We start from the raw sequence: 22,460 nt of genomic DNA, 5'->3' as shown, positions 1-22,460 counted from the left end.
GGCAAAGGGGAGGGAAGTTGTTGTACAGGTCTCTTCCCCTGCACTGAGTCACTGCAACGGGAGACCAGGCTAGACCACTGAAATAAGAAGGGTTCATGAGCTGAGACCCTCCTATTTGAAATCAATAGCTCTCCTGTCCTTGGTTCTCCCAACCACCGAAGTGACATTTCATCTTTGGGGCTTGTCATGAAGCTTTATTAACTAGCTTTATCTGTCACTCATTTGCCTGTCTTCAAGTTGTGATTTTCCTTTGTGCTGTCACTGCCCTAAAAGTTAGCTGCTCTTGATTGAAGATGCTGCAGAAGCCAAAACTCAAGGCAACCCGCTTGAGAGCTAGCCATTTATCCACCGAGAGCCTGCCATGCAAATGGGAGAGATGTCCTCATCATATGGACCTGTGCTTAGTTTCTCTGCTTATCTTGTCTCTTGTTCCGGGAATCTGTTCCAACCAAGATGCATGCTTCTTTCGTGTGTGTGTGTGTGTGTGTGTGTGTGTGTGTGTGTGTGTGTGTGTGTGTGTGTGTGTGTGTAGTTGTCAAGGTTAGGTGTCTTCCTCTATTGTTTTCCATTTTATTTTTCACAGGGTTTTGTCACTGATACTTGCTGGCCAGCAAGACTCACCTGTGTCTGCCTTCTGGTACTGGAATTGTGGGCACACGTGACCTTTTACAAGGGTACTGGATGTCTGAACTCAGGTCCTTATGTTTGCGTGGTGAACACTGTGTTGACTGGGTCATCTTCCAAGTCCCATTTACCACCTTTTAGTTGGGAAGGAAGGGTGGCCTTCCATGAATGCCTCAACTTCAGAACAGACACAGGCAGACCCTGTCATAGTAGCCTTTGACCTCTTCCCTTTTCATGGGTACAAAGTGTGTAACAGACAAATGTGCAACTAGGAAGTTAACCAATACCTTGGCGTAAAACTTCACCCTTGTGTTTTTCTCTTCAATATGAGATATCTGGAGACCTTTTGTTAAACACCCCTCTCTGAGCAGGAGTTTGTGGGAAGGAGAAATGAGTTTGAGATCTGCTACACTTTATTGACTTACATCTGGTCTTACTCCAAAGCTGTTGTTGGAGGCACACATAATTAACTATATCTCGGATCGCTGTGGACCTGACTCCAAGTCTTCTGCAGTACAGTTTCATTGATGATCTTGGCATATCCAGAGTTTGAAGACTGATCTAAGTCTGTACTGGTAAACAAAAAGCCTCCAGGTAGCAGCTTGTGTGGGAAGACTTATCCTTGAAGGAGTAGAAACACTGTAGCTGAAGCATTTCCGGGGGAGGCGTTCAGAACACACTAAACCATGGAACAAACAATGTGAAAAACAGCAGAAGACCACTCTCACCTTCCTCCTCCTTGCCTCAAACAGGACACAGGCTTAGGGAGGATTCTCTGAGCTCTCCCGCAGCAGATGAACAGATCCTCAGAGTGGTGTTCATAACTAGAGGGAAGGTACAGCCTTGTGTCAGAATAAAAGGAGTATAGTGAGAATCCTAACACAGCATTACTTAGTTACTCCTGTTTATTAACTTGAGTTTGCCATGGAGAGGTGTGTTCAAACAAAGGCAGTGTGACTTGATGGTCAAGTATATGTATTAAACATAATTATTAAAAAAAATAACAGCCGGGTGGTAGTGGGACACACCTTTAATCCCAGACCTCAGGAGGCAGAGGCAGGTAGCTCTCTGTGAGTTCTAGGGCAGCCTGGTCTACAGAATGAGTTCCAGACAGGCTCCAAAGCTGCACAGAGAAACCCTGTCTTGAAAAAACCAAAAACCAAAACCACAAAAACAAAAATAAAACAACAAAACAAAATGAAAGAATCCCCGAAAACCAGGCTTGCCTCTTTCTCAGAGACTTCATGTTTTGGCTTCCATGTCACCCAAAACTTAGTCTTTTTCTCTCTTTTTCATCCTTCTCTCCCTCCACTTTTCTTCCATCCCCCTTTCCCAGAATTCTCTTTCTACATAGTCCAACCTGGCCTGAAACTCCTGGTGATCCTTGCTCAGGTTCTAGTCATGAACCTGGAAGTGGGTGACAATGGGAATGATTTCCCACTGTGACATACTCGTCACCAAGTGTTCTCTGGGGCCCTGGACTTGCCTGCCATGTCATTCACCAAGGAACACAGCGGATCTAAAGTGTGCAGGGGATGGATTAGAAGTCACCACACCATCAGTGTGTATGTGGCCAGTTGGAGCTGGCTGGTCTCAAGCTGTTAGTAGATCTCAGAGCTGGTACCCAGGAGCAGCACCTGTTCATCTATGGGTGGTGTTTTGAGGATGTCCTTCATCCCTAAATATATTGAAGTGTTCTATCTAGTCTTGATGACCACTTGCAGGTACGCCAGAAGACACTTGAATTCCAGAGCTGCGAAGTCTGTGCTGCTGAAGCTGGAGAGTAGGTCTCCCCTTTTCCAAATTCTGAATTTATTTTCTTTTCATCATTTCTCTACTCCTTGTTACAAAGAGTTGCTTTGGGGGACAATGGGAACTTTTAGAACTTTACTGACCTGTCCTCTATTTCTCTTTCATCCCTTGTGGTTAAAATGTGGGATTCCCCCCCCCATTCTTTTAAGACTATGGAGTAGAGAAGCAATAAGGGGAAATGTCACCAGAAACAAAAAATCCCTAAAGGTTTGGTTCCCTGCCCCACCGGCATCTCTAAAAAGAATGTTCCCACAGAGCTCCGGTAACATAAATTGGCAGACAGCTGACGTGTGTTCTCAGCAGTCTCTTTCACTGGGCAGCCTTGGTGATCGTTATATTTCTCTCTTCAGGACACTTGGCTCATTTACCTCCTCATTCCTGGTGACGAAAGCAGTTAAGTGTTAGTGCAGGGTGAGGTGCTGGGGGCAGGGTGGGAGGTGGGGAGAGGCCAGTTCCTTGCCCGTGGTATTTATTTGCAGCAAAAGTGGAAATGCTGAGCAGACACATATGATCCATGCAAGGCTCCCAGGAAGGAGCTGGTGGACAGATGGCAAAATAGACTCAGAGCCCCGTTGTCCACAGGGGTCTCCTATAGCCAGAGGGTCTGTGCTCAGGGTGCTATGAGCACATCACTTTGTGTTATCTTCATCCTTGTCTACCCAGTGGTAGCTCTCGATGGTTTTCACTCCTTGTGTCTCTACAGAAATAGCTCAGTTTTGAGAAAACCAAGGAATGTTCCATCCCGCTAGGCTTCGGTTGGCTTCTTGGTTATCTTGGTTCTTTCTCTCACTGCTTACAAGCCTCTCGTCTCAGGACTGAATCTAGGCTGGGGGATAGATTTTGAAGATTTGATGTTTCTAGGATGAGCTCCTCTTTCGTTATAATTCACCTCTTTCAGTGTTCTTCCCTTTCTCTGGCCTGCTTTTACCCATGGAGAGCTGACAGTGGTTGACAAGATGGATTGCCCCAGTGAGAAGTTGTATCTTCCCCTTTCTCCTCTCAGATGTCAGGAAGTCTGGCCTCCTGTGATTAAAATGAGACTGTGGGGGAACTTCCCTACATCTTTCTTTGTTGGTAGTGTCAGAAACACATTTTCTTTTATTCTTTGTGAGTTGGAGTGGACTTGTACAGTAGGGTCAGTTTCTTAAGAGAAACAGAAGTGTGTGTGTGTGTGTGTGTGTGTGTGTGTGTGTGTGTGTGTGTGTGTGTGGCTGATTTTCTTTTTTACTCTTTGACTTTTTGGAGAGCTGGCCACCCAGTTCCCAAATAAATACACACACAGGCTTATTCTTTTATGAATGCTTGGCTTATTTCTAGCCATCTCTTCTTAAATTATCCCATCTATCTTTTGCTCTGGGCTTTTGCTTTTTTCTATTTCTCTATATCTTGTCTTTCCTTCTTATTCTGTGACTTGCTGTGTAGCTGGGTGGCCGGTCCTGGAGTCATCCTTTCCTCCCAGATTTCTTCTCCTATTTATTCTTTCTGCTTGTCAGTCCTGCCTGTCCTTTTCCTGCTTTGCTATTGGTTGTTCAGCTCTTTATTAGACCCATCAGGTGTTTTAGACAGGCAAAGTAACACAACTTCACAGAGTTAAAGGAATGCAACATAAAAGAATGCAACACATCTTTGCATCATTAAACAGATGTTCCATAGCATAAGCAAATGTAACACATCTTAAAATAATATTCTGCAATGTGCATGTGCATGCACGTGTGTGTGTGTGTGTGTGTGTGTGTGTGTGTGTGTGTGTGTAGGGGCACATGTGTGCCTGCAAATACAAAGACTAAAGTAAGATATCAGGTGTCTTGCTCAGCCACCCTCTATACCTTGTTTTTTTGAGATAGTTTCTCACTGAACCTGGAACTGACGTATTTGGCTGGCCAGTTCACATTCTTCACATTCTTGGCATTGGGATTATATGTTTGTACTACCATGCTCAGCTTTTTAAATGTGAGTTTTGGGATTGGACTCAGGTTCTGATGTTTGTGTGGCATCTCCCTAGCTCCTGATATGTCTTAATGTCTACATTTTACACATACGTGGCTGACACCTAGGGACTTGGCAGTTCTCAATGAAATATCTTATATACCAGTTTCAAGTAAAAACAAAACAAAACAAAGCAAAAAAAAATCCCCAAACAGTACATTTTCAGAGAGGTGATGAGAAAAAGGAAAAGAGTTGAATGGGGTACCAGAAGTCTACCAGGTAAAGGCTGGTTAGCAGCACTTGTTAATGTAGACTTCTGTCCGGTACCCTCTCCACGCTGATGAGAATCCAAAGTGGTCTCCAGTGGCCCAGATTTGTTCTCCATAAAATGAAAGGGTTTCCAGAAGCCTTTTGGTTTCAGGCAAATACAGTGAGGGCTGACAGTTTTTCCCGTATCTTCTCATGAATTGCCTTTAGTGCAATGATCTCCTGTGTATGTATTTGTGTGTGTTCACATATATGCAGGAATACCTACGTATCTCTTGTGCATGAGGAGGACAGAGAACAACCTCAGCTGTCTTTCTTCAGATTCGGTCCAGCCGTTTTATTGTCAATACCTCCGTGGGTTGGAACTTAACATGTAGGCCCAGCAGTTTGGCCAGTGAGCCCAGAGATCCACCCATCTGTCTTTCCAACTCTAGGATTACACGCATGAAGTACCGTGTCTGTATTCTTTAAGGAAACTGAGTTCTGGGGACTCAAACTCCAGTCCTCATGCTCAATAGGCAAGCATGTTACTGGCAGCCATTTTTCCAGTCCCCGTTCAATAATCTTATGTATTCTTGGGTGGCAGATTCTAGTCTCTCCTAAGTGCTTGATCCTAGAGAAAGAGGAGACAGGCTTGTTATGTTTTAGGGAGTGATATTTACGCATGTGTAACAAAGAACATATTTTGCTATTTTCACCATGTGAACAGGTGGCCTGGCTGTGGGGCACTTCCTCGAGTCTCTGATCATTGATCACACATGAAAATGTCTGGGTGGCTGACAGAACCAGAGCCAGCAGCATTAACAAAGGAGGGGCAGCCTGAGCAAACAGATATGCTGAGTGAAAAATTATTGGTGTGCACGGAGCTCTGGGGAGAGTGAGGAGAGGGGGGCCCAGAAGTGCCCTGGGGCACATTGTAAGGTCTTAGAAACCAGGCAGAGCAGCTGTCCTTTCTTTCCTTTTCCTTCCTTTCTTTTCTTTTCTTTTCTTCTTTTGAGGCTATAGGGGCATCTCTGGAAGATTTAAGGTTGGGTTAACCAGACTAGATAGGTTTTTAAGAAGGATAATATGGAGTTATGAGCAGCAGAGGTGATGGATAGTTGGTCTGATTGGGGTGCAGCTGAGCAGAAATGCAGAGGGTCTGAACTGGGCATGCTGGGAGGGTGAATCAAACAGATACTAAGAAAGTAGAATGAATGGCACTGATTGCTGTCTTGCCTTCCAATTAGCTGTTCTATTGTTTCTGTTAATGAACAGGCCTTATATGTTATTGGGAGGAGTGAAGGGAGCACCTGAAGGTTTACATTTCTGCAACTCCCGTGAAGGATTACTAATGAGAAATGAGCCAAATGATGATAGGTGCTCGTGGAGGACTCTTAAGGGAGGTTGCTCAGGTGCCCTTGTGGCCTTCTTCTTTTTTCATGTTCCTGGAAATTGGAAACCGCCATGTTATCTCTGTGATGTGCTCTCAACAGTGGAAGCCTTTGGAAGACATGGCAGAGAAGTAGGACAGGAATACAGGGGCTCAGGGTCTGGTGAACCCAGCAGTCAGCCTTGGCCATCTATCTTCCTTCAGACCTTACACTAAGTGAGACACAGTATTTTTCCCCTCTTGAACACACTGTAATTTCCATCTGTTTCTGTCTAGCAACCAAACTCAGTTCTTGATGGAGACAGATGTTGACCTATTGTATATAGTAAGCAAACAGAAGGATCTGAGCATGAACTCAAATCCACTGCTTGAATGACATGCAGATGAGGATGCTCACTGAACAGTGAGGCACAGAAGGAGAATTTAAGACTAGGGCTGATGTGCTTTGCTATGTATGTGCTACGTTTGAGGGTTCTACACACAGCTATTCTATGGAACCATCAACAGAATATAGGCCAGGATTAGAGACGTACATCTGGGGATTATCTCCCTACAGATAACTGTTTCACTCATAGGAACATATGAGCTGTTGTGAGTTGGGTCTGTTTCTTGTCTCTGAAATCAATGAGTGGTGTTCAATGTTTCCAGGAGAGATTTGAGAGAAGGCCAGGTACAGAGCCTTGGGAATGCAGTGCTCAGGAATGATTTACCTATGGATAGGACAATGAAAGAGTATCTGGAGAAGGAGGAAAGGGTGCCATGAGCCCCAAAGGCAGTTCTAGGATAGGGTGCTCATAAATGCTACAGGAAAGGAGGGCTTCAGAAACAGAGAAGTCACAAGAAGGAAACTGGCTAAAGGATTCGTTTATGCCACAAGACAGACCACTCTCAGAGTGATCTGCACAGAGCAGGGAGCCATGGGTGCAATCGATTTGGTGCCAGGCCACTTGAGATTCTTCCAGACTTTTGTATAACCTGTTACTTGTCTAATTATTTTTTAAAAACCATTCTCTTTGCCAACAACAGATCTATCTCCTCAAATATGTCAAGTGATAGATTTTGTTTAAGATCAAAGCGAGCTCACAGGAGTTCACAGTCATTTTAAGTAATTTCTTTGTAATGAGTTTTCAAGGGTCCCCATTGTACACTGAGGTAAAGCACAGCTGAGGTTGGATTCTGAGCTCTGCTAATTAAACGAGTTGTTAGAGAGTCTCTACGAAGGAATCTGATGTCAGAGGGGGAAAAGCCTTTTTTACAGGAGGCTTTAAAACTAAACAAAAGACAAGGCAGAGGGCAAAAATGCTTTGGTGTGCCCTGCATGCTCGTGGTGGGGTGCCCACAAAAGGCTTGGGTCTTCCAGAGTAGAATCCGTGTGTCCATGGGCTCTTCCTGGTTACTGGATGTTGAGCGGGTCTATCATGGGCTCAGTCCATCTCTCATCTTTGAATCTGAAAAAGAGCAAGGTTTAGGGTTGTTTTCCTAAACTTTTCAATGTATTGTCTTGAGCCAAGACATGAGGAGTGTGTCTACTGGGGAATGTGCTCAGATTGCATCAGGCAGGAACTATTGGGTCCAGCTCTCCCGCTGGTCCTAGTCCCTCAAGGATGCCCAGAGAACCTGTTTTGGCTCCGGGCAACTTCCTGCTGGGGATGATGAAAATAATTGTTTTCCCATTTAAAGGACAGCAGAGTGGGGAGCTGTGAGGCAAGTGCTTTGCTTTTAGCTCTTGAGCAGCCAGTGCCCTCCCCGGGGAATACGTCATGGTCTTCATCTGGAACATTTTAATTGGGAAGAGCTCTTACTTGGTGTCTTCAAGAGGGACCCCAGGCACCACTTGGATAAGAAGTGCCTTGTCACTAGGAGCTGTGGTTGTTCTGAGGCCCATTAGCCAGCTCTGGGAGAACCCGCAGCAGCAGCAGCAGGAATGTTAATGGACAGTGAATACTTAACTGAGAACATAGTCCTCAAGATGCCACACAGTGACAAGCCAGAGAGATGACACCTGCTCTCAAGTTGCTTAAACTCTCAACTTGGATGAAGGCTAGAGCAGAGGAGAGACAGTCTAGTTTGTACTCGCCTACTTGTAGGCTAGATGTTGTAAGCATATGTATATGTTATATACAGACATGTGACATTTCATGTGTATGGATATCTGCTCAGCTATACAGAAAAGCTAGAGGCTTTCAGGTATGATTCTAGAGCTCTTGTGGACATACAAGTGTGTCTGTATAAATGTGTTTGTATAAACACATACACACATTTACAGTTTTTGAGAAAGTCCTCCTGCCTTAGCCTCTGAAGTACTGGGATTGTATCCACACTTAGCTCAGTTCATGTATTTTGTTTTTTCGATTCCAATTTAGTTTTCTAGTACTTGGGAAGTGGAGACAGGAGGATGAAGAGTTTGAGACCAACTCTGTCTACATAGTGAACTTGAGGTCAAACCGAGACATAGGAAGTCCTGTCTCAAAAAACACAAGTAAAGGACTGAAGAGATTTCTTAGTGCATAAGAGCACTTGTTCTTTAAGAGGACCTGGGTTCACTTCCCAGCACCCACGTGGTGACTCACTGTCATCAATAACTCCATATCCAGGGGATCGGATGCTCTCTTCCAAACTTTATGGCCAGCATTCACATACACAGTGCACATACATACATGTAGGCAAAACACTTATACACCTAAATAAATCTAAAACCAAAATTAAAAACACCAACACAAATGAAAAAAGGATGTCTCCAACTTTCATTTACTGATCCTAAGCATCTCCCAGCCTCAGCTTTTTTAAGCTCCTGCAATTGCAGCAGAGCAATGTGTAAGCTCTACTCCCCAAGTTGGGCCTAGGGTATCTCCCCTACCTGAGGAGACATGTGGGAAGAAACACAGGAGAGGGAACAGAAGTCTCACAGGTATTGTTTATGAAAGATGCTTGCTGGGAAATGAGGTTGTACTATAACTGGTGAGTGATCAAGCTGTGAACTTCATGTTTAATAGGTGACATTTTAATAAACTCTGTATAGACGGCTCCCTTGAAAAGTATGAAAAACAGGTAAACAAACATGGACCAGGCATGATGGCACACACCTTTAATTAGTTCTTGAGAAGAGACAGGCAAAGCTCTGGGAGTTTTTGGCCAGCCTGACCTACATGGTGAGTTCTAACCAACCAACCAACAACCAACCAACAACCAACCAGCCAATCAATTAACCAACCAGTCAACTAACCAATTAATCAATCAACTTAAAAATCCCCCCCAAATTAGCAGTGGTTACTTTTTGGATGGGAAAACATGGGTGACCTTTTACAAGGAACATACAGGTTTTCTAACTAAGAATAGAACAAACCAGAAAAGTTAGTACTTTATTAATTTTATTTTTTGAAGTAAGCACAACTGCAAGACTTTATTGTCTTCATAAAAAAACAGAAGATGAAGCTGAAAACTAGATGTCTTGCCCCTTTTTCTCCTTATCCCCTTCTGGTTCTGGATGCTTCTAGCTCTCAATTACTCAAATTTTCTAATCTGTAGCTGGTCTCATCCCATTCCAGACTCATCAGTTGGCTTAGTCTACCCAACAAAGCCCTTTTGCCCTGTGTCCCTTTCCTTGGTACACATCTCCTGGTGCCTCTTGCATTGCGTTACCACAGGGGGCTGGTGCTTGGCACACTTCTTACAGGACTTAGGATCATCCATCATGTTTGGAATGGATAACCATGTGGCAGGCTTTCTCAGACTAGCAGCCCCCAAATTATGACACAGACTTACTGTTAGTTATGAATGCTCGACCTTAGTTTAGACTTGTTCCTGGCTAGCTTTTTAAATGTGTTTTAACCTGCTTCCCTTCATCTACATTTTGCCTCAGGGCTTTTTGCCTTTCATTCTACAGTGCTCCTCCCCTGCTTCCTCCATGTCCAGCTGCCTGGCATCTCCTCCTCTTTCTTTCCTATTTATTCTCTCTGCCTGCCAGCTCGGTCTATCCTTCTACTGCCTAGCTATTGGCCCTTCAGCTTTTTTATTAGATCAATCAGTTGCCTTAGTCAGGTAAGATAAAACAAATGCAACACATCTTTACATAATTATACAAATGTAGCATAAAGAAATGTACATCGTTTAATGTTTACATCGTTAAACATTTATTCTGCAGTACAATCAAATGCAACACATCTTTTCATAGTTAAATATTCTAGTACACAACGTAAGCAAAGTTCTTTTTAAACAGCATGCCCCAAGTGATGCCATGAACCAATACAAATGTTTTTTAGATTTTGTTCATTCCTTTCTGTGATGGTTGATATTGATTGTTAACTTGACAGGGCCTAGATCACCTGGCAGTTAAACCTCTGGGCAGTTCTGTAAGGGAGTTTCTAGAATGGGTTTAACTGAACTGGGAAGACACACCCTAAATATATGTGACACCATTCCTGACTGCAGATGCAACATGGCTGCCACTCCAGGCTCCTACTGCTGTGACATGCCCCTCAAACTGTGAGGTAAAACAAACCCTTCCTTAAGCTTCCTTTGTCAGGTGTTTTCTTGCAGCAACTAGAGAAGTAGTGGGTGCAGTCTCAGCTTAGGAAGGTAGGCAGAGAAGAAGCCATACATCTTATGAGTCAGTGGAGTGAATTCAGATATACATTCTCCACCCCTAAAGGAGGCTCATGCGTATTTCTTAACACATGGAATGAATGACTTTTTTTAGTTCTTTGCTTTTATTTGTGTAAAATCTCTGTCTGGTAACACAGTGTTCATCACATGATAAATAAATGCTCAATAAATATTGGTTGGTTGTGTGAATTAAGTAGTCATGCTCAGAGGCAGGACTTTAGCTTTCTAGAAAAACTTGTTTGTTCCTCTAAATGATTAGGACAAAGAAAATAATTTTTAAAAATATTAGCACAGGCCAGATTCATAGTCACAGGGCAGCAGGCACTAGCAGATGTCAAGTTCACATTCAGGAAACAAAGGACAGTTTCATAGACTGGCTTAGACCTCAGCGAGATTTGGAGAAATCAATCGAAACTCTATGGAAAGGAATGAGGATGCTCCCAGCACATGAGTTAGCTGGTGCCAAGACCTGATGGCTGAAGAAAGGCAAGCATGGAGGTGGCCAGGTGGCTAATGGGAGCAGATGCTGTGGGGGAGGAGCTCTTGGCAGGCCCGCTGTTAGAGCAGGCTTAAGGCAAGAAGCCCATCAGTAGGAAGGTTAGACTTTGAATGTATAAAAACAATCCTTCACAAAGTTAGGGGGAGGGGACTCCTAAGGATGCTCTCTGGTCCTGCATTCCAGCAAAGAAAGGGAATCTTTACCCAGGGAGGAAGCTGGGCTCTCCCAGATGACTGTCCTCATTTTGCTCTGTCACTCAGTGTCCCAAGCAGCCTGAGAAGAGTGGAATGTGGTAGGACAAGTTTGAATGAGGAACCTTCCAGCAGTGTTATAAAGCTGTGGTGCAGCCTGGAGCTCTTTCCACACAAGGAGAGGGGGACTGACATTCTCTGTGGTTAGGTGAACAGCCCCCTTCCTTAGCTTGTACATCTCCTGGCCTCAACTGGACGGTCCCCCTACCCCCCACCCCCATGCGTCCAGTTGATCTCAGTTTTGTTCTGTATGTTCATCACTCAGTTTCTCTGTTCCAGCTCCTTCACCTCTGTCAGCATCGGTAGTGCACCTTTGTCAGCTCCTGATCTGGTCCACCATAACAGGGAAGGCATGAGGCAGCTGTCTCTAGTCAGGAAGAGAGAGGGTGATAGCCAGCACTCAGCCTGTTTGTCATTTCCACTCTGCCTGGGAGCACAAACCGTGGTAGGGTGCCATCCACACTTAGGGTGAACCTTCCCACCTTTGTAACATCTCCATAGACACACCCAGTGGTGTATTTTTGTGCATCCAGTCAAGTGGACCATGAATATTAACCATCACAGGTCCCATCGCCTGGCCTTCAGTTCTGTACAGATAATGGCCAAGCCTGTCTACACCTGACTTCTCCCGTGACTTCCAGTCCTTACTTCCAGGTTCCTACAAAGCACACCTGCTGGTGTTAGACTGAGAAGACCCTGTCCTTGGTCCCCTGCTTTGGTTCTTTAAGGGGTTCTTCTCAGTCCTCCAGGCAACTTCACCACCTCATGCCCCAAACCAAATCCATTTTCTTCTTCCCACAAATAAGCTTCTCTTTGTTTTGCTTATTGACCCTGCTCAAGCAGCTCCTTCTCACTTACCTCTCACTACACACACACACACACACACACACACACACACACACACACACCTTGTGTCTCAACCATTCTGCCTGTGAGATGCCTATTGGAGCTCTGTACTTTCCATTACTTGACCCTAACTAAGACTCCCCCTTTTAGCTAAGAACTCCATCCAAGCAGAAATGTCTGTTGTACCCCCACAAAGTACCCCAAACCACTCTGCATTTTCCACAATTGTTTTGCGATTTTATTTTGTTCTGGTGTGGCCTTCCCCAGATCTCTTCTACAAAACTCTGCTACCCAGGAAGTTGTTCACTGCCAAGCTTGCCCTTTCTAGCCAGCTCAAAGGCCTATTTATTTAACACGCTTCAAGTAGAGTCTATGTAAGGATGCTTTGTGGACATAGGTATCTTCTACAATGTCTCTTTCTTTTGTAGAGTCCAGATCCCAGCATTATATAGTGAATCTTCATTCAGAATGTATTAGTGAATGAACTAATACAATCCTCATTCCCTCCCCAAAGACCCCCTTTTCATAATAACTTTGCCCCATAAGGTCAAACAATTAGTAGAGTGTTCCCTTTTCTTTCCTCTACAGGGAGGGTGACAACTTCCTTATTTCAAGAGGGAGAGATACAGGGGAACAAAACAGAAGCCTCTGGCCTCACTGCCTGGCTCCTTTGTCAGCACTCACTCATATGCCTACATTGGGTGGACCATGTAGCCAGGCCCTGCTAAGGTTTCCTCTGGGCCAGGTGATATAACCTCAGGCACTCTCTTCACAGGTCCTGTAAACATGGTCACCACTGGTCAAAGGAGCCTCTATTGAACACCTTTGGGGGTGTTCATTTAATCAAGCTTTTGTCTGTGGTGGGGGCAGATATTAGAAAACCATCTGTTTCCAGGTCTTAGCTTCAGATTGCCATCGGCTTTACGTGGGGGATAAAGCAGATATTTCAGTCCATCTGTCTGACTCTGATTCTTTTAATTGGTCCCAACATGAAGCTGGATGGACAGAGGTTGGGGAGAAAGCATTGGGGCATGAAAACCATTTGCTTTTCTAAAAACTAATACTAATCTATGAGTCTACCATTGAGATATTGGGAGTTGCACAAGTCTCAGCTATCTGAAGGAATTATCAGCCACATATAATTAGGGAGAAAAGTTCTTGCTTTATAGGACAAAGGGGTGCCTGAACTGAGCCCCATGTATGCTAAATAGCCCATACTATTTAAGTGAATTAACAGGGTGAGGGAGCAAGGTCTAGTTTAAAACAATTGATTCTAGGAAGGGCCTTGAGAAGAAATGGGTTTTCCATCTTCATCTATCACATGGGCAAAGGCTAAAAGTTTAGTAGCTCTCTATTGAAGAGGATGTGGGAAACAAGTGACCTCATACATTGGGAAGGAGATGACTCTGTTGAAAATAATGTATGTCGGCAATTGGGCAGCATCTATTTAAATACTTATGAACTTGGCTTTTGACCCAGCAATTTTGTTTTTAGGAACTTACAGTATGGATGTACTAGTACATGAAAAATGATAATATGTGTAGTACATTCATTACTATGTCATTAGATATATCTAATTGTCCCACAGCTGGGGAACTTATTAGATAAATGGAGGCACTGCTTTAATCAATTTTTCACTGTAAAGGAAAAAGAGAATGTTTCTTCAATGTCAATAAAGAACAATTTTCCAGATATATGGTAAGTGTAACAATAATGTGGATAATCAAAGTGGACAGCATTGAGTATGTTGTATTGACATTTAAGTGTATGTGTATGTATGTGTGTGTGCTTGTGTGTGAGAGACAGACAGAGACAGAGACAGAGAGAGAGGAGAGAAACACTGAGTCTAGTGGCACATGCCAATAATCTCATCCCCACACTTGAGAGATTGATGTAAAATCACAGTGAATTTAGGGTTTGCCTGAGTAATGCAGTGAATTCAGATCAGTGTGGGCTACAGAATGAAATCTTGGCACAAAAACCAAACAATCAGACAAACAAAAAGAAAACAAGCTAGGAAGGAAGATATAAAGCATTTTCCTGGAATGCTTTTGTCTGAAATATACAATAGAAGCTGAGGATGTTGTATGATTCTGAGGGGAAAAACCAGGTAGCCGGAGGGACAAAGCTAGGTAGATCCCTGGAGACATACTATTTACACTGAAATTTTTAAAAGTCCATGTTTAATTCAATTAAAGGTATTCACATAAACACACACACTAACTCATTTCTACAGGAAAAAAAAGTTTTCATTCATTACGTGGAAACTTGGCATGGGTTTTCACAGCCAAGTCTCAGAATACAACCTAAGAGGTGGGCATTCTTAGGGGAGAGAAGTTGAAAGGGACAGTGGGTGTAATACAGTGGTCAGTCTGAAGGCTCTGCCACACTGTTCAGGGTTGATTGTATGAGAAAGAATATTATTAGTATTAATATTTAAATCAACTGCTAAATCTAGCATTAGTTTCCAGTTCCAGTCAAAGTTCACAAGGAAATTTATGAATAGCAATTTAAGTATTTACTGTACTTTCTTTGGAAGATTCCAGTCAGATGGTGGCACACACTTGTGATCCCAGTACTCAGGAGGCAGAGGCTGGTGGATCTCTGTGAGTTCAAGGCCAGCTAGGTCTACAGAGCCAGTTCCGGGACAGCTTGGACTGTTTTGGACTGTTACACAGAGAAACTCTGCCTTGAAAAAGAAAAAAAAAAGATCCCATGAAGTCATATATGCATAGGAGATAGCTAACTTTTTAAAATGTCTTAGCTCTGGGGCTGGGATGTAGTTCAGTGGTTATATGTTTGCATGAGGCTCTGGGTTTGAATCCCAGCACTGCAAAAACAAAGCAAAAAGGTTTATTGACCTTCAACTTGTCCATCCTTCACTTTCAAGAATGGATAACTATCTCTGAAAATCTCTCCTCCACCCATTCTTGCCTCTCAACCAAAACTTGTGTTCACCTGCTGTGCCTTCCTGGAACTAATCATTATTTTCTGCAAGGCTATTTTCCATTGCAATTATAAATCATCTTGCTGCCTAGGCTTACAGTAGCCCCACCTCATAAGTGGATTAAGTCTCCTGAGCTGAGGCTGTGGAGAAATGCCAACTGAGCCAAGTCAGAATTTTACAGGTGGCGATGAGGGTAGACAGACATAGGGAGGGATGGAAAAAGGATATAAAATACCTTATAAATAAGTTTCAGCACCTGTTACACATGTATGGCATGTATAACATTGCTTGGCACATAAGAAGCACCCAATAAATCACAGCCACTAGTGCTCATAATTAACCCTTTCTCATAACCTGATGGTAATAATGGCAGCTGACATTTACTGAAAGGCTACTATATGTCAAGTACAGGTCTAATACAACCAGCGAATTAACCCTGTAATTTCCCAGTGCTACCATGCAACATGTCTATTCATCTCCCTTATTTTACAGACAAGGAATGGACAGAGAGAGACTTAGTAATTGTTTGAGATACCAACATGGGGTAGGGAGAGCAGACTATGGAGCTAAGCTGCCTGGCTTCATTCAGGCTTTCACTCAGGCCTCTGTGTTAATGTGATTTCCATGGACCTGGCCCATCAGCTCCTTCTGTACTGGAAGCTTTTGAGGGGTTTTCTTCTGCTAGTTTCCATAACCCTTAGTGGTCCTAAGTGAGGAATGTAAGGAAACAGCAAGGATATCAGGAAGAGAAGTGCTATATTTTCCCGGGCTTCTGGAAAGCCAGAGATTCTTGGTCAGGAAAAAGAGGAAGGCCTTTTCCAATAAGATCTTAGTTAATGCCTTGCATGGTTCTCTTCAGTTGCCTAACTGGCAAGGAAAATCATGTTAACCAGACAAATGGAATGCCCATGGATGTTCTAGAATATTCGTTTCATAGTCAGTAGTGTATCAGACACTAGTTTTTTTTTTGTTTTGTTTTGTTTTGCCAAGATATGTCATGTTGTCCTGGGTCTGAATTCAGGGTTTCAATAGAAATGACCATTCAGAATTTAGGTTTGGGCTTGATAGCAGAATGGCCATGTGCCAAGTGAGTCCTCAGATCCACACTTTGATGAGAAGGAGAGGCATGCTTCAAGTTCCAAGAAGAACACGAAGGGTAGAAGTCTAAGCACAGAGAATTAATCCAACTTATGGAAATTTCTCTAGCTGCTGGAAATAAAAAAGAAAAAACCTTTACAGTTTGGGGAAGAAGGGCTGAGAAGATGGAGTAGTGGGGGGGATAGGTGAGTTCTCCTTCCTTTTTCTAAGTTCACACATCTTGGAAGATGGTGAGATAAGGCTGTGAGAACCAGGAAACACTCAGAGGAGCTCACCCCTGAGGCTGAGCTTGCAGAACTCTACATGCAGAACTGGAGAGAACAACTCCTCACAATGGCATCCCAAGCTGAAGTGGGATTACATGGATGAGACATGACAGTCAAGGGAGTTTTGTGCCGTAAGTCATATTGCCACCTGGAGTTTTTTTTTTTTTTTAGCTTGAATATGTTTCCAAAGTTTAGATGTTGGAGACTTAATCCCCAGGTTCATATACTGATGATACTTAGAGATGGGGCCTGTGGGGACCACAGACCCTGGCCAGAAACCCACTCCTCCATCAGCCTGGGAGACAATGTTTACTGAAAACATGTTTACTGAAAACAATCCAATGCCATAAATTCCTGATAAGGGCTTGATAAGGGCTCACTCACTGAAACACCCTGACTTTGATCCTCCCAATGGCTAGCTACTTCTTTCTGCTCCCTGCTGTTCCCGATTCTGGTGCCAGAGATTTAACCACCAGCCAGGAGGAAAAAGAGAGGTCTATTGGAGATTTGTGGGTGTATGTATGGCAGAAGTTTTTTCTGAAGGGAAGTGTTTTTCTTGGGAAGTTCTCCTAAGCATTTGGGGAGCATAAAGTTTTCTTAAAGCAAACGACTGGTCTCTGTGTCATCTATCCCGGCGCCCTCGCCACATTCTCGGATACAGGCTGCGCAGCAGGCGTGGCAGGGGCCCTTGAGAGAAAATTAGGATTAGATGAGAACATAAACATAGGCCCCTGTGATGATATTAGGGACCTTTATAAGAAGAGGAAGAGAACCCTGAAGTAGCACACTTGGTCCATCATACCATATGATGCTATCATTTGTACCATGTGATGCTTTCATGCTGGGATGCAGCAGCAGGAAGACCCTCATTAGATGTTGGTACCAACCTTTTGGGTTTCCTGAACACCAGAATCATGATCCAAATAAACCTTGCCTTTTTATAAACTACCCAACTCATTTGCTTTGATATAGCACAGAAAGGTTACTAAAATATTATTTTACTAGAAGATATGGACAAAAGCTTAGGGTAGCTTGGGAGAACTTTCTGGGCTGGTCACCAAGCAAAAGGCAGAGTCCTCCTGAAGGGGACAAATGGAAGGCAAATTTTGAGTTGGAACCAGTAGGGAGGTACAGTCAGTCCTTGGGGTACCTGAAGGGCCAGGGAAAGCTGAGGGAAAATGCCATTAGGGAAAGAAGGTCAAAGTCCCCAGAGCAATGGCAAGGAGAGTAGTTCCATGCCAGGAATCAAATGCTTTGTCACTCTGGTCTTGGTACTTCAACAGTCTCAGCAGTGAGGCAAGAGGCTGATGTCTGGGCTCAGGCAGGAGACATAGTGACTAGAGAGTATGACCCAGCACCTCCTTTCTAATGCTTTGATGAAAGCTAGGTCCCCTCCCTCCCTTGGGAAAATGGTGGCAGGGCCATACATTCTCCAAAACATGCAGAAAGACCTTGGCTTTGCTTCAGAGTCACTGGTTAGAAATGTGTGAAACACCCTCCATCCCCAAGCTCTCAACAAAGTCTATTGTGCCCAACTGTGTATGCTAGCTCATATAAATGTTGGCTTTGGTGATGCTGATGGAGAGAGTGTTGTAGGATGGACTGCATCCTCTAAGCTCACTGGTTACACTCATGTATCAAAGCTCTGATCCCTAATGCCTCTGAATGTAACTGTATTCGATGATGTCACCTTCACAGAATAAAGGAAGGTACAATGAGGTCACTGGCATTGTCTCTAGTCTGATCTGAATGGTGTCCCTGAAAGAAGAGGAGATTAGGTCACAGCCACACACAGAGAGAAGCCATGTGAGGACACAGGGAGAGACAGCTATCTACAAGCCAAACAGAAAGATCCCGAGAGAAATCAACCCTGTCAACATCTTCAGCTTGGACTTGAAGACTCCAGGACTGTGAAAGAATAAAAATTTTTTTATAGTGTTTTGTTATAGATGCCTTACACAAATGCATATAGCAAGAAAAAGTTATTTTGATAATTCAACTATAGGATGAAGCCAACAATCATAGAGATTTAGAAATTAGTTATTGGTGCAATGTGAGTTATTAGCATGGAGTGGTATTGGCATATTAAAAGCAAATGAAGCTACATGATACAATGAAGAGGCCAGGATTATTAAATAATTCTGCATGGGTGGCAATGAGTCAATTGAAACTATGTACCACCTGATTGACTTATTAGTAAACTTGGAATTTATTCTCCATGATCTCTGCAAACCCAGATGTACAATGTCAATGTAATATGAAGCAGACCTCCTGTATCAGTCATTTATTCCCTCATTGCTGTAGCAACCTATTTGACAAAAGTAATTTAAAGAAATATGGATTTATCTTGAGGGCACAGGCCATTATGTTGGACAATTCATGGAGGCAACTGGGAATGTTGCATCTATAGTCAGAAAACAAAGAGACATGAATGCTAGGCTGGTGCTCAGTTTGTCCTCATGACGAGATCATCTGAAGGCAATTGTTGGGCTTGGAGACCAGTAGAGGTCTACAGCCAACATTTGAGGTACCTTCAACACCAGGGAAAGCTGAGGTAGTGGCTGTCAGGAGAGGAAAAGGATTAGAGAAATGGCCAAGGATTCTGTACCAGGGAACAAATTCTGAGTCACACTGGTCCGGTCACTTTTGCAGTTTCAACAGTGAGGAAAGAGGCTGGTATCTGGAGGAAACATAGCAACCTGAAAAAGATTAACCCACAACAGCTGGTCATATTCCATTGTATTCACATCCAGGAAGCAAAGAGAGGTGCAAGCTGGAGTTCATCTTGCTGTCTATTTTCACTCAGTCTGGGACCCCAGCCCCTGGAATGGTGTCACTCACATTTAGGGTGGGTCTTCCCTCCTCAATTAATGGAAACCATAAACTTCCTCAGAGACATACACAAAGCTTGGCTTGTTTCCATGGTGATTCTAAGTACCATCAAGCTAACAATTGAGATCAACCATCACACCTTTACCACACACTGTGTACACCTTCAGAGTTGTCATCATTCATGTGGGGGTGAAACAAGAGTGATGTTGCCTTTAATGTAAGTGGTTGCTGTCTGTGTTGCTAAAGGCAAAGGCTGTGCTGCTACTCATCCAGTAGAGTAGAAGAAACTATGTGGAAGCAGACCACAACGGCTCTCACCTCCACTACGGTGAGAAAGCGAACCCTGAGAGGCAGGATAGTTTCCTCTAGGAAGTTGTACCCCAAAGTGTTTTTATAATGCCTTTCTTTTCCCCTTCTTCTTACATCTGTTCTTAAGATGCCAGTGGCTCTGGTCTCTTAACTCTGTGACAGAGACTACCCCACTAAAAACACATTGTGGCTGGTGCTCTCCGTAAACCACGAGCCTCACAGTGTGATTAAATCTTATACTTACAGCTAAGAAGTCAAGGGGGTGGGGTGGGGATAATCATTTTAAATGTAGGGTGATAGTAGGTTTTGTGTAAAAACTAAGTGTGATTTTTCAGGAGTTGGGAAGGTGGCTCTGTTGATGTAGTATTGGTAAGCACGAGGACATGAGTTCAGATCCCAAGAAGCCACATGAAAAGTGATGGTGTGGTGTACATATGTAATCTCTGCACTGGATGGTGGGGATCTCTGACACCTGATAGCTAGCTAGTCAGGGGACCCTGTCTCAAAACCATAAGGTAGAGAGTGATTGAGGGGAATACCTGACACTAACCTCTGACCCCCACATACATTTACACACAAGTATATATGCAACTCCCAATACAACATACACACACACACACACAGACACACACACACACACACAGACACAGACACACACACACACAGTCTGAGGCCAGTGGAATACATTATTAAAGTCACATATTGTGTCTATATATTACCCCCAAAAGCACTACCGTACTCGACTGTATGTGCTTGGGCCTGTGGTTATGATGGTCCTTTGCAGAGCTCAGGAAATGTTTCTGTCCCCTTAGGATTTTTTCTTCACTTTATCTTTAAGGTGGGGCCATCTGGATGAAACCACTATTGTGTCTGTACAGTGTGGTATTGGACCAGTTACCAGCCAGAAGTCATTCTTACTTTATTCCAGAGAAAATGTCATCTCAAGACTTGATTAATTAAAACTTCATCTGCCAGACATGGTGGCACACTGCCTTTAATCTCAGCACTTGGGAAACAGAGCCAGGCAGATAATCTGTAAGTTTGGAACCAGCCTGGTCTACAGAACTAGTTCCAGGACAGCCAGGGCTGTCACACAAAGAAATCTTGTCTCAAAAAACCAAAAGCAAAAAACAAAGAATAAAACCAACCAAAGAAAGAAACAACAACACAAACAAAAAAAAAATAACCAAAACCCAAAACTTGATCTGTTTTATGATCATTTCTCCCCCATTCTCTCATTTTCTTTCCCTATCCCGGGCATATCAACAATTAGTTAAAGGATGCTGTGATGGAGATGCCCCCACTAAGTAATTTCTCCTCATATTGATGATGACCTTTGGCTAATGAGTTGTGTTTTTAAAATTCTTTAAAAGACTCCAAGTACAGCATTCCATCCGTCCCCAGTATACTGGGGGTTTCATTGTGGTGTTTACTGTTCCCTGCCTACCCCAAGGGAGATGGGGGCCCCATGGTGGATAGACTGGCAGGCTTATAATACAGTGTTTCCTCTTTGAATACATATTTCCTGTGGTTTCCTTTCTTTTCTTTTCCTTTTAATAATGGAATCTCAATTCTGCTCCCAAGGGTCAAGCTCTATTCTGCTGCCATTTCTAATCCTCTGTGTCTCTTTGCTTGGATTTCATCTGTCAATTGATAGCATTTGAATGGCTGGTGTGACGATAAACCCATTTGTATTAGGTGTGTTTGAGGACCCATGCTCACACGCAGAGCTTACTTTTCCTCCCAAAGGGTTCAGGTCAAGTCAGCAAGTATTTATCGAGCTGTGCTGAGCTAGATGGCGAAAGGGGCACACAAAGATAAGTTGAGAGCACTTTTGCCTTTCTTAAAAATAAACCAGACTCTGGAAATTGTCACTTGAAGCAAGGTGTTCAATAATTCAAGGTTAGTCATGTGGTACACACTATGTGAGCAACAAGGCTTTGGAGAAAGGTAATTCCCAGGAATTGAGTTAGCCAGGGAAGACTTAGTGATGTCAAGAATGGACTTGATAACCAAGAACAAAACCTTCACTGGAAGATAAATATTCTGAGCTGATCTGTTTCTCTCTAACTCTGGACTACTTGGAAAGGTCGCTATTTCTTTAGGGATTAACCATGTGAATAGTGCATAGCTTTTGGACATTATCTAATCTGTGACACAGATTGACAGAATGACACAGGAAATTATCAGAGCAGAAGAAACCACCCCAATGCATTGTGTCTGGTGAGCACACTTTCCCCCAAACCCAAATGTTTTTAACTGGACAGTTATTAATTTGTTCTTTAGCTCTCTTATATGTGGAAAATAATCACACGTTGTGCTCATTTTTAGGAATAGAGGTATGTTCATTTGAGGTGTCCCACTACCTCTAAACAACAACTTCCTTCTCCTTCATCTTCCTCTTTTTCCTATGTGCTGATGGCCTAGTTTTCTTTGCATTGCTTGTTTGTGATAAGAATACGCATACACAGACAACTTAGGGAGGAGATGGTTTGCTTTAGCTCACAATTCCAGGTTATACTCCATTATTGTGGGGAAACCAAGGTGACAGGAACTTGAAGCACCAGTCACACCCTCAGTCAAGAGCAAAGAGAGAATGTATCCATGCCTGCTGCTCAGCTCACCTTCACCTCCTTTATACAGCCCAGGACCAAAGCCCAGGGAATGGTGCTGCCCACTTTTAGGCTGTGTCTTCTAACATCAGTCACCAAAATCAAGACACTTCTCTACAGGCACACCCACAGGCCAGTCTGATCTCTGTCATGATCCCTTATTGAGACTCTTTTCTCAGTCAATTCTATATTGTGTC

Source organism: Mesocricetus auratus, unplaced genomic scaffold (genome assembly GCF_017639785.1).
Source record: "Mesocricetus auratus isolate SY011 unplaced genomic scaffold, BCM_Maur_2.0 Super-Scaffold_100013, whole genome shotgun sequence".
NCBI classification, from domain to species: domain Eukaryota; kingdom Metazoa; phylum Chordata; class Mammalia; order Rodentia; family Cricetidae; genus Mesocricetus; species Mesocricetus auratus.
This window is presented reverse-complemented; position numbering follows the sequence as displayed.